The sequence below is a fragment of the Balearica regulorum genome, chromosome 5, assembly GCF_011004875.1.
Source record: "Balearica regulorum gibbericeps isolate bBalReg1 chromosome 5, bBalReg1.pri, whole genome shotgun sequence".
Taxonomy (NCBI): domain Eukaryota; kingdom Metazoa; phylum Chordata; class Aves; order Gruiformes; family Gruidae; genus Balearica; species Balearica regulorum.
Genome location: NC_046188.1, coordinates 50257956 through 50270974, shown reverse-complemented (window position 1 = coordinate 50270974; position 13019 = coordinate 50257956). Strand labels below are relative to the sequence as shown.

At 42.0% G+C, this 13019-nt stretch overlaps 1 protein-coding gene across 16 annotated transcripts in view; it reads left to right on the top strand.

Moving 5' to 3' along the window:
- Positions 1 to 202: 202 nt before the first annotated feature.
- The window catches only part of PPP6R3 (protein phosphatase 6 regulatory subunit 3), a 67865-nt gene continuing 55048 nt past the window's right edge, over positions 203 to 13019 (top strand). For 8 of the 16 annotated variants that reach the window (XM_075754781.1, XM_075754788.1, XM_075754787.1 and 5 more), the window contains exon 1: positions 204 to 336. The gene's annotated coding sequence lies outside the window, so the exon portion shown is untranslated. Of the gene's footprint in view, positions 337 to 10978; positions 11066 to 13019 lie in introns of all 16 variants that reach the window. The other 8 variants (XM_075754789.1, XM_075754783.1, XM_075754778.1 and 5 more) reach the window with 3 other exon arrangements.

Here is a 13019-nt window from a genome sequence, read left to right as displayed (position 1 = left end):
AGATGCACCCGCCCCATGCGTTAACTGGCCAACAGGAAGCAGAAAGCCCGCCCCCATCCCCGTTCGACCCTGTTGCAGTCCTGTAGCTGAGTGACTGACACCCGCCAGACTGCCAGTGAGAGGTAGAGCTCCGCACGCCATCCAATAGAAAGGCGCAAGCCGAGGAGGAGGGTGGTGCTGGGGCGGTATGATTGGCAGGCGGGGCGGAGGGAGAGGAGGGCTCGCAGGAGCTGATATGTCCGCCATCTTGCAGCGTCGGTGATGGTGGCAAGTGGTGGCTTTCCCGCCTGAGCGGAAGCAGCCTGGGGCCTGTGGTGGGGGCACGCGCTTGTCGAGGTACGGGCGGTATAGTGGTGAGATTTCCCTGCCGCCGCTTCGAGCGGACTGACGCTCCGGTGGCGGCTCTTCTGCGGCGGTACGGGCCTAGCGCCTGCTCCCTCCGCGCGGGGGGCTCTGGACGCTTCTCAAGCGCTACCGGGCTGGGGCCTGTTGGAGTCTGCTGTGCCTGGCGCCCCCTCGCACACGCGCTACTGAGTTTGGAGTGCCCGGGCCAGGCGCGGTGGGACACGGCGCGGCTGCGGGGTGCCGCGGGCCTGGGCGCGGCGGGGAAGGCCCGGGCTGCGTTGGAGGGAGCCCTACCCGCCCGCCGCCTCTTTCTCCTCGTGGCCGTGACGTTGGGTCCTTCGGCAGCTGCCTCGAAGCTTTTTTCTGGCGCGTCCGTGGCCCTTCGTGCTGGGTGGGGAGCCAGCCGGCAGCCGCGGAGCGGCGGGGACGCCGCGACCGTCCTACAGCAGCGTTTGGGCGCGGAGTGTTGGCGGCCTGGTGCGGCGCGGAGCGGGTCGTGGCGCGGTTGAGTGTGGTGGGCGGCGCATTGTTCCCCGGTAGACTGGAGAAGCTCTAACCTGGGTGAAATGTTTTGTCGAAATAGGGGAAGCTGTCTCCGCTACTCCCTCCCCCGGCAGTCACTTGTGCTGTTTCTGTAACCTACAGAACTTTATTCTGGCTTCACTGTTCTCTCGGGTAATAAAACAGATAAGCATTGCTCATAGCTTATTTTGCATTCACTTTCCTTACTTAAAATCAATTCCTCAGTATTCCTGTGAGGGCGCTTTTTTTTTTTTTTTTTTTTTTTTTTTTGCGGGGGGGGGAAGTGTTTGTGGGGTTTTTGCTTGTTTTGGGTTTTGGTGGTTTTGGGTTTTTTTAGCAATGCAGCTTCTTTCAGTTAGATGTTGTTGAGAGCACAGCACTATTTGGGTAAGCTTTAACTTGTTAAATACGTTTGGAAAAATCTGACTTTGAACCTGCCAGTTCTTTTGGTTTTGTTTTGCTTTAGTCACTAAGAACTTCTCAGAGTGTAAGAGGGAATGCATTATAGTCTTGTGTCTTGTATGAGATAAACACGACTGATGCTAGAGATCATCTCTGTCAGGATAAATGTTATTTAAGTTAGAACAATAAGGTACTTTGAATAGGCATGTTGCTATTGTGTTCTGAGTAGAAGAGTGCAGGAAACTTATGAATGGGTGGATAACTTTAGGAAGTGTTTCTTGTGAGATGTTGACAACTTAAAAATGAAAGATTGTGTTACTGCTAGTGATATTACTTAGATTTAAAATCTCCTTCAGTGGAAGGAGTCTAAATGTACTCTAACAGTGCAGGGTGTGTTTAGTTTGGTTTTAGGTTTGTTTTGGGTTTGTTTTGGTTTTGGATTGGGTTTTTCTTAATTGATGAGTATTAAACTGGTTTAAAATTTCCATGTAGTGTATAAAGTAGCTTGTAAACTGCACAAATACATGTGTATTTTTTCTGGAATGCTGAAAGATGGGAATTCTCCCTGTTTCAGTCTTCCAAATAGATTACTGCAGTTGTTTGAACTGCAATGTGTATTTTCAGTACAACGTACATTCTAGTAAGAGTCTGTGATTACTTAGCTCTGTTTTCAGCAGTGAGGCATGGACTAACTGTACTTTAAGAGTCTTTATTATACAAATATAAAAGAACACTGTGGAATAATCTTTCAATATATAACTTGTTAATGAGATTTCATGCAAACGTGGTATCCAGTCTGCGTGTTTCTTTCATGACAGTTTGTAGTTCTAAGTACTTGTTTAAGTTCACTTAAGTGATTTGTTTCCTCTGTCTATGATACTGCTTGAACATAGGTGATACTTGCTTTCTATGTGAAAAGCAGAATGCGTATGCAGTATTGAATCCTACACTTTCTAAGTTACTAAAGGAATTTATCTTCTAATAGTACTAGAAGATTTTATTTGGCCAGAAGAACTGCTGAAGAGGTCTGTTTACAATGAACTTGAGGAAGACACTGATTTAAAGTGAAAGTTGTAGTTTAGAAATTCAGGAGAAGTCGTCTATTTAGCAGGAATGTCTTTAGGGTAGTGCATTATAGCTTCTTTGCGGGTAGGTCTGGGTTTGAAACAGTTCTTCAAAGTGTTTCTACCTTCTGACTATCTCATCCACTCTCCTTTCTCTCTATTGATGTCCTCTTTTGTCCAAAGTGCGGGGTTTTTTGGGTGGGGTTTTTTTGTGTGCTTAAAAAGCCTTGAAGTATTTACGTCACTCTGCAGTTAGTTAAGATCACTCTGTATTAGTATATTGAAATAATACATTTTCTAGCTTCAATGTTCCAGCATACTACACAGCATCTTTGTAGGTAGGAGGCTTGCATATTCACTTCTCACATATAACTGGGTTAGTTTATGGTGTTTGGAAGTGATGAGGGAAACCATGTTTTTTCTGCTTGGGCAGAAGAGATTCTAGTATGAGCATAGTGATCTGTTTCTGCAGTAAGTTAGAATGTCTTAAGCATGTTGTCTGCCATCTAGATTTGACTCTCGTAGCACCTTCATCTGTGACCTAAGGTTGCTGTGTAGTCTATGTTATTTCATATGCCAGATTTAGGAGTAGTGTGTTATCTCAAAGTAGACACCACATCCAAATTCTAGAAGACCAGATGTCTGATTGGATTATCCTAAGAGCAAGCTGTGGAGCCATTGTTTTTGGCAAAACTTTCCACACTAATAAAACAAATAGGGATAAATAAGAAATAATATCTTGCTTGTCTCATTTTGTCTAGTTGGAAGAAGAGAGCAAAGAACTCGGGAAACTAATGATCACATTTGATCCTGATATTTTTGCAATGGGAGGCAAGCCTTGAAAGATCAATCAGAAAATATGTAGAGAATATGAACATAATGTTGAAAGCTTTGTATAGCATGTTTAATTATTTTTCAGGTGTGTCAGGGTGCCAGTATCTATCTGTTTTAGAAATTATATGCCATTAAGCAACTAAAGTAAAATGTTTTTCTACTGTTGGATTATCCAGTTTGGGACACTTACCAGGAAATGGGATAGACTGCATTGATAGAATCAAGAAGATACTTGGTATAAGCTGTTAACAGCTTGCTTGTTTATGGAATAGTTCTTCACACAATATTGGGGAAACAGTCTGTTACCGTAAAATACAAGACTCTTCATGACCTTTGTTTAGTTAATAATTTCCATAAAGTGCCAAGAAGTGTGTTTGAAGTGGTATATGTGATTTGGAGTGGATGAAAAAGTTCCTGACTAACCCTTTGAGTGTTCTTTCTTTCTTGCTGTTACTCTGTATAGTCATCCCCTAATCCTGTTAAATGGACATATCTTTTCCTCTTCCATGGTGCTTAAAGACTTGGAATGCTTAGTGACAGAATCTATGCAATTTGTTGCATGCCAGCAGTGGAAAAGAATACCAAAGGGACCTCAGTGTACAACTGTATGGAACTGTGAAGCTGTAATACACTCTGCTGTATGGCAGGCAGTATTAGGCATATTGGCAAAATGGCTAAGAAAAGCACCTGTGAAATTGGTAGTGAGGATTTGATTAAAGATGTGAAGGGAGGCAGAATTGAGTAAAAACACATGTATGTATGCACAAGCAGAAATTCCCCCATAGTAAGTTTTCAGGATTAGTTAGTTTCCTTGGAGGAAGTTTTGAGAACACTCCTATTTCATTTTGAATTAGATGATTTCAGGCGTTTATACAGTCTTAAGTTGCACATCTGCAAGGTGTACATGGCCTAGTGGTCTCCATCATGTGTCCATTGGGTCTTCTGGAAAATAAGCACTGTAAGACCATAGGCCAGCTTTTGTCGGTTGTGTCAAAAGATACTTTCAAACATGAAGAAAGCTCTAAAGCCTTTTTATGATGACCAGGCAGGTCCTGGGTGAGCCTTGTGAAAGGGCCATGTGATTTCCAGTGTGGTAACAAAACACAATTGGGATTGAGGATAGAAACTTCCAATTATTTTTTTTTCTTTCAGTAAAAACTAGTGACTTGTTTCTGAATTTATTAAATATGTTGTAGAATATAGCAATTCCAGCACTAAAAGTGCTCTCACTGTTACTGTGTGTCATATGAATCCTAGGCCTTTTTTATCCCTGCTATGCAGTGACACAGTCCCCACCTTCAATGACCATAGACAGAATTTCTAACTGGATCCAAGTATATAACGTAAGATTCTATTGTGCAAATTTAACTTCTACTAGAGGTTTTTGGAGTGAATCTCATTTCCCAAACTAGTACTAGAGAGAAAGATACTTTTCTGTAAATTTCTGTCGTGGTTTTACCCCAGCCAGCAGCTGAGTACCACGCAGCTGCTCGTTCACTCCCCCCCCATCAGGATGGGGAAGAGAATTGGAAGAGTGAAAGTGAGAAAACTCATGGGTTGAGATAAAGACAGTTTAATAGGTAAAGCAAAAGCCGTGTGCACAAGCAAAGCAAAGCAAGGAATTCATTCACCACTTCCCATGGGCAGGCAGGTGTTCAGCCATCTCCAGGAAAGCAGGGCTCTATCATGCGTAACGGTTACTTGGGAAGACAAATGCCATTGCTCCGAATGCCATCGCGCCCCCCCCCCCCTTCCCCCAAGCTCCTTATAAACTGAGCATGACGTCATATAGTATGGAATATCCCTTTGGTCAGTTTGGGTCACCTGTCCTGTCTGTGTCTCCTCCCAACTTCTTGTGCACCCCCAGCCATCCCGCTGGCAGGGCAGTGCAAGAAGCAGAAAAGGCCTTGGCCCTGTGTAAACACTGCTCAACAATAAGTCCATAGAACAAAAACATCTCTATATTATCAATGCTGTCTCCACCACAAATCCAAAACGTATCCCCACACTAGCTACTATGAAGAAAAACCAATCCTCTCAGCTGAAACCAGGACATTATCCACCCCTTATTCCATACTATTTACGTCATGCCCAGGTCCCACACAATTCAATACATCCTCATTAAGCACCACCACCCTTCTCATCCCTTGATATAATATGCTGATATCATTCCCTTAGTCTGTGGACCACCCTTTTAAAATGTCCATAAATGTCCACAAAATGTCCATTGGGTTCACTTGGTCCACAACCTTGGGCTCCATCCACCATGGTGGTCACTCAGGACAGGAGAGGTGGTTGACATGTGGAGTTACTGGGCACCAAAACCAGCTCAGGTCAGGTCCACTGCTGCACTTGCGCTGCCCCCTGTAAGGCTTGTTCTCCATTGGTTCAGGTGATTCTGCTACAATAATTCCTGTAACATGCAACTCAAATCATGGGTTACAACAATTTAAAGGTATTTCCATTACAATCTCCACCCCTGGTCCCTTCGAGTCAGACCATCCAGTTTACCATTGCAATGAACACCTCCCCTTGCCCCTGCTCCGGCTTGAACTTATCCTCAGACTGCAGTCCCTTAGGGGTGTACCTGCTCCAAGTGGAGCCTTATCCTGAGCCACAGTTTCTCCAGGGTACACCTGCTGTGGCATAGACTTATCCACAGCCACAGTCGCTTCGAGGTGCACCTGTTCCAGCATGGCCTTTCTCCATGAGCCACAATGCCTTCATAGATACACTTGCTCCAGTGTGGCCTTGCCCACAGTCACAGCCACTTCAGTCCTCTCAGAAATAAACCTGCCCTATCGTGGGCTCGTCCATGGCCACACACTTTGAAATGTTCCGGCATGACCCATGCACAGCCACTGATGCTTCAAGGTGTACCTGCTGTAGCATGGACTTATCCTTGCCACAGATGCTCCGAGGTGTACCTTCTCCAGCATGGACTTATCCTTGGCTCACAGTCCTTCCAGAGGTATACCTGCTGCGGCACAGACACAACCATGGCCCCAGACACTTCGAGATATACCTGCTGTGGCACAGATGCAACCACGGCCCCAGACACTTCGAGATATACCTGCTGCGGTACAGATGCAACCACGGCCCCAGACACTTCGAGATATACCTGCTGTGGTACAGATGCAACCACAGCCACAGACGCTTTGGGGTGTCCTGCTCCGACGTGGAATCATCCACAGGTCACAGTCCCTTCGACTTGAGTGCACACAGGAGTTCCAGCCTGTCCAGGACGGCAGCACAAAAACAGCAGCGATGCCCTGGCCACCTGCCAGCCCAGGCGCATCACCATTGCTGTTATCAAAATGTTCCCAGGCACAGCACAGTAAGATGATGAGCAGTACGGCAGTACAGCGAGCAGCGAAAGCACAAAGCAGCACTAACGAGCACTAGACTCTAATAGACAGTAAGGCAAGCAAGCCCATGGCAAGCACAGGAGCCTGCCAATTAATAGCTAACAGCTAATACTAAATAGCTAATAACAGCTATAAATTCAATCTAGCACATTCCAATCAAATCTGTCATTATCTCAAACCCTTCGAGCCCCACGTTGGGCGCCAAAAAGGACTGTCGTGTTTTTACCCCAGCCAGCAGCTGAGCACCACGCAACCGCTCGTTCACTTCCCCCCCATCGGGATGGGGGAGAGAATTGGAAAAGTTAAAGTGAGAAAACTCGTGGGTTGAGATAAAGACAGTTTAATAGGTAAAGCAAAAGCCGCGCGCACAAGCAAAGCAAAGCAAGGAATTCATTCACCACTTCCCATGGGCAGGCAGGTGTTCAGCCATCTCCAGGAAAGCAGGGCTCCGTCATGCATAACGGTTACTTGGGAAGACAAACGCCATCGCTCCGAATGCCGCCGCCCCCCCCTCTCTTCCCCCAAGCTCCTTATAAACTGAGCATGACTCATATAGTGTGGAATATCCCTTTGGTCAGTTTGGGTCACCTGTCCTGTCTGTGTCTCCTCCCAACTTCTTGTGCACCCCCAGCCATCCCGCTGGCAGGGCAGTGCAAGAAGCAGAAAAGGCCTTGGCCCTGTGTAAACACTGCTCAACGATAAGTCCATAGAACAAAAACATCTCTATATTATCAATGCTGTCTCCACCACAAATCCAAAACATATCCCCACACTAGCTACTATGAAGAAAAATCAATCCTCTCAGCTGAAACCAGGACAGTACATTATGCTTCTTTAGAAGAGTGAAGCATAAGACCCTAGTCCCCAGTTAGGTGATGCACATTTCTTACTTGTAGTAGTGCCCTAAGGTAAGGTCTTGGTGAAAAAATTTGTCTTTCTGTGAAATACACTGTAACCTTACCTTTAAAGGAGACTTAGGTGTCTGTTCATATTCTGTTCTTACTTGTCATGTACTACTTTGACCGGTCTCCAATCTGAAGAGCTCACTTGGAAACTTTAGGTCTGGTTTGAACTACAGTAATTCACATTATTTCTTCTGCCTTGACAGACTTGCCAGATATGCAAGTATCTTTGGAAACTAACTCTTATAGAAAATGGTAAGTAGTGGATTACATTTGTTTGAGAAGTTTAGCTGCTGTCACCAAACATCTTGAAAAAGGAGGCTGCTAAAACAAAGCTGTAGTGGTAGCGAGAACAGACCCACTTCTGGGTAGATGGCTTTCCTGCTGATGTTGTATGTGGCTTGTGTCTACAGGAAACCAACTTCCATTTCATGACATTGATCAGCATGCATTCCAGATGGAAGTCCATTTGAAAATTGCAACAGCATAGGGGTTGTATTCCCATCTTTCATGTTTGTCTTTCTGTGTGCTTTCTGGCTGTTATGAAAGAGAAGTTTGTCACTGCTCATGGCAATTCTGAAGGGCTAATGGCATTTTTGGTAACTGTTTTTCTTGCCTGTGAGTGACAGCTGTAGAAGTTTGGCTACTTCATAGCCAGTTCAGTCTGTTCTTCCTTTTGGCTGTGACAAGCAAGCATTCATCAAAGGATCCTTCTATGTGTGTACTTGATGCTGATGATGGGCTCTTTGTTATAGCTTCAAGCCATGTTTAATGGCAGAAAGATGCTGTACACTGAGCGTTGTATTTAGATGGAATTTGTCCGATAAAGGAGGTGGTAAAGATAACATTAGTGAGATGTCTGCATTTCTTAATAGCCAACATAAAAAACCTAAATGCATCTTTTCATACTGCTTGTCTTTACTGTAGTGATTAGTGTGCTGTTTTCATTTTAGCAAGTGGTGCTTCAAAGGAGGGAAAAGGAGGAAGATTTAAAGGCAGTGCAGATAGAAATCTAGTAGTCAGTGAAAGATGGTGTAAGACCACTGCACAACTTGTTGAGCTCTGCAGGTTGTAAAGAAAGATTATTGCTGTAAGTTGATAATAGCATTCAGCACTTAATTTTAATTAACAGTTAGATAACTTGTAAAACTTTACAATTCCTTTTGACATTACTGAGTCCTTCCTGTTGCTTTCACTAGAGGTGTTACAGGATGTCTTTGCCAATTTAAAAGGGATCTACTTTGCTGTTAGATTATGAAAGCTGTATCTCTAATTCTGTAGATGTATTGGGTTTTTTGGGCTAAGGCCCTTTTCTGCAGTCATTTATGATCCAAAAGCTTTGCTGTGAGACCAATAAAGTGTGATTGGGGACTGAACTTACAGCTTTACTCTTTTTCAACCCATTATAAATGTTTGATTGCTTTTATTTCTCAGCAGTTTTGCCAGGTGCAGTTGTCTTATTAATATGATTTCAGTCATGGATGGGCACATAGTTTTTTCCTGTGGCTGGCTGTTCCAGTATGCTCTCCTACTGTACTTAAGTATTATTTATTTTGTGAGCCAAAAAAACCCCTAACCTTGACATGGCTGAACTGAGTACCAGCCACACCTGGCTGTGATGGTCTACTTCAAAAGTGCAATTTATGAATACAAATGAATGCCTAACTCTCCAGTTACTGAATAGGGAATTTAGTTGCCCAGATTTGAATTGTAGAGTTGGGGTATTGAAGGCAGACAAAAAAAAAAAAAAATCTGAATCTCTTACGTATGTTGGTGTCTGGAAAAAGATTCAAAGTCTCAAAACCCCATAGGTTGCTTGATATCTTTTGTAGCGTAGGAAGCATGATGGGTGTCTGATATCTTTTTCATTATAGGAAACTGGCTTCCTTTTAGGGCATAACAGAAAGCAATTATGTTAATGCTTGTACAATAGCTTTTTCTTTGAAATACAGTGGTCTAAGCCGTCCTTCTCCAGACTCAGGAATTCTGAAGTTTAACTTGCACTCCTCAGAACAATATACTAGCCATGAGGTTGGAAACTAGAATACAATGGGGTTGCTTTTTTCCCCTCTCACATTGAAGTTGTAGCCCCATGTGGCCAAGAATGAAATTATTAATAGATACAGCAGAAAATTTGTAACTGTGATACTGATCTCATCCTCATAAGAGGTAGGGATTATAGATTCTCTCAAGGTCTAACATTTTTTTAATCTATTGGAGATTGTGAAGATTATGAATGTGAAGTATGATGTTATATAGTGGAACTACTAAGCAGCAGAATGCCAGTAAAAATGGTAAATGTGTTTTACTGTTAAGTGTTTTTTTTGTAGGGGGAAAAAAGCGATCTAACTTCTTTTATTATAGGAAAAACTGCAGGCCACAGCCATTGAATCTATCCCCCTGAAACTAAAAGCAAACTGGCAGTTGAAAATAAAGAAGGGAAAGTTGGAGAGGGAAAGAGATGAGGTTGTCTTTTTTTATTATTATTACACCTAAACCACCTATAAAATTTTGTTTCTAGTTTTTTAAGCATTTCAAACTAAGTTAATTCCTGTGCCACTTGCCACACTAGTTAGTGAGTTGACTGTATGGAATGGTAATAAGACTTACTTGACAAAAATCTGTGTGGAACCCTAAATGTTACTTAAAAGGGTAGAAGATTTAAGTTCAGGTCTTGATTGACTTCTAAGTTTCTGCTCAGCATTGCTTTTTAGGGCTATATCATGTAATGCTGTTATAAATACCATTTTAAGTTCTGAGCTAGCATTTTAAATGGCTTGCTTTCTTTAAAACTTTATTCTTCAAATCCTTTGAATAGGCATACGGCACTGAAGTATCAATGCGGTTTTTGATAACTATTTGTGTTGCAATTATAACATTGTTATTTCAATAATTCCTAGTTAGTAAAGTAACACTTTGTGAGAGTTGAGACGTCCCCTTGCAGTGGGAGAAAACTGTTGACAGATATATTGGTAGCTAGAGAAGGAATTTGTAGGAAGGAATTGATGCTGGCAATATTTTGGTGAATTACTGTGGTGTAGCCCTGTCTTGAAAGGGCACAAAGAAAATGAGAGAGGAGACATAGCCAGTTAAAATAAGGGTCATTCGAAAACATTATATCCCTAAACTATGGCATGCTGCTTGAATGGCTTTTTAAAACTGTTTGCATGTATATATTAGTGCACTTATGACATTGCACAGCTGATGATCACTTCAGTGTAACGATTTAGAATATGAAAGTAATCTCCCTTTGAAAACAGTTTTCTTAAGAAATACTACTAAATCTGAGGTAGACTTGCCCTGTAGTTTGCCACTTGCAACCATGACAAAAGTTTTGAAAAACACTGTGTAACAAATGCACTCTTCTGATGCTCTAGAGAAGCATTGAGGCAGACCTTTCAAAAGATTGTTTTGAAGATTACAGAGAAAACAGAGTAGGTTTGGCATTTCCATATAAAACTTTGGATTGTGCTTCGTAAGTAGGGGGTGTTTTGCAGTTGAAAGAAGGTGACTTTGTTAAGTAATCTTGATTTTTTTCTAGTATTGTCCATCAAAATAGAGGTCCATGGGGAAGGCATACTTCTCTTCAGTGGAGCCACCAGAGGCATCTGTGCCTGAAAAACCTGGGGTAATTGCAGTGTGCATGGTTTGTAAAAGCACAGCATGGCAAAACTCGGATTACTGGAGTGATTTACTCCAGTGTATAAATTGCCTGGGGGGTGGGGGGAGGAGGAAGAAAGATAGCATTGACTTAATAGCCACTTTAAGCTCTTATGTCAAAAATGTCTTCTCAGTGATCTTTCATTATTTTGCTGGGTTTCTAATTTCTCTTCTAGAACTTATTTTTGCATATACCCATATAAAAATGATAGTAATTCAGTAAACTTACGTAGGTGAGACTTGATAATATCTTCTCATTCAAAGCATTTTTTTCTTAGTTTTGTAAGCTGAGTCTCTGGGAAGTAAAGATAGTCGTGCCTCTATCTGTAGTTTCGCTATGTAGTGCTAAGTGTTCATTGTTTAAATAACATGGGTCAGAGGGCTTTCTAGCACTTTATTATGAAAAACGGTAATAAAATGCTTGTGGAGGATATTGAATCTCTATTCAGTTGTCTTAATCTTTGAGTGATAAGGTAACCCAACTGTTTGGCATCTAGTACTTAATTGACACTCCATGTGTACTAAAATATTTTTCTTTTCCAACTACTTAACTTCATCCTCAGGATATCTGCAAAGATGGGGAAACAGTTGTATAGACTGTTTTCCCAAATATATGGAGTATGTTCTGTGAAGAAAAAGAGAGTCGTCTTGGTTAAAGGCTCAGCTAAAGCCTTAACATTGGCACTAAACTAGGGAAGATCCCAGATGGCACTAAAGTGTTTATTTAAAATGCAGATGCCAACATTTAGGCAAGCAAGTATGGTAAATTAGCATCACTTACCTTGTATCCAGGTGCTGTTGCTGTATTTTATTTCTCTTGCTTGACATTGGAATAACTTTTCTTTTTTTATCCTAGGGGTTGTATTGATAAACACAAAAACTTAGTGATTGTAGAAATAAGTATAGATGGGGCTTAAGGTTTTTCATGAGTGAAGTCAAATTAGTAATCTTCCTCAAGTCTAAATCAAAATCAAACATTTATTTTAACTTGTTTAAAGATTAAAAGAGGAGATCCCTTCAATTTTTCTTTTCGTGCTATCGGACCTGCACACTCTTTGAAGAGTGTTAGGGATTCCATCTTTCAGTTTGAAAAGCAAAACATGTTTGTGATATTGTCATGTTAGGGGAGTATTAGCCTGTATGTGCATGCAGAGTGGGTCGATTAGTTCTGTCTGTTTTCACAGGACATGGTAGCACAGAAATCATAGGTAATATATTTAGTGGATCAGTTCTTGATATCCTAATTAAAAGGGCAGTCCTGCCTGACATCATGAAAATGTGCAGCTGTCAAAACTTATTTTAATAGTTCTGTAAACCTTAGTATGAAGAAAAGCAGGAAGATAATCTTGCCCACAGCCTTTTAGTGCAGTTCAGGTAACCTGCACTTTCATTGCAGGTTACCTGAACAACAGGTTCAAGGAATCTTTAATGAAAGTGAAGAGTCAAACAAGAAGTGACAAACAGCTTTGGATTTAATTTTGAAGTTGCTATCTTAATGCAAGAGTCCACTCTAATTCTGGCAGCAGCTATAGCTGACTGGAGCTTCAGGAGGCAAAACATTCACAGGCTCCTAGAGGCTGCTGACTTCTACTGAGCTGCAAATGATCTTAAGTACTCTTTTTAACAAAACTTAGATTTTGCATAAAAAAGAAAGCTCGTAACAGACTTGAAGGCACTGTCTGTATAGAAGGAACACTCTGTGCCCTGGTTAGAAGTTGAAGCTTTCTTCTACCTCCGTGTATTTTCATTCACCTCAAAATTTGATTTGTGTCCAACTTTACAGGTCTAATCAACGAGGTGAAAAGGAGGATGAACTTCTTTATCTGAACAGTTAAAGGTTGCTCAGAGAAAATGAGTATATTCACACTACAGCACCTTACTAGGAATGTCCAAGCACCTTATACATATGCTTTTGTTTAGTG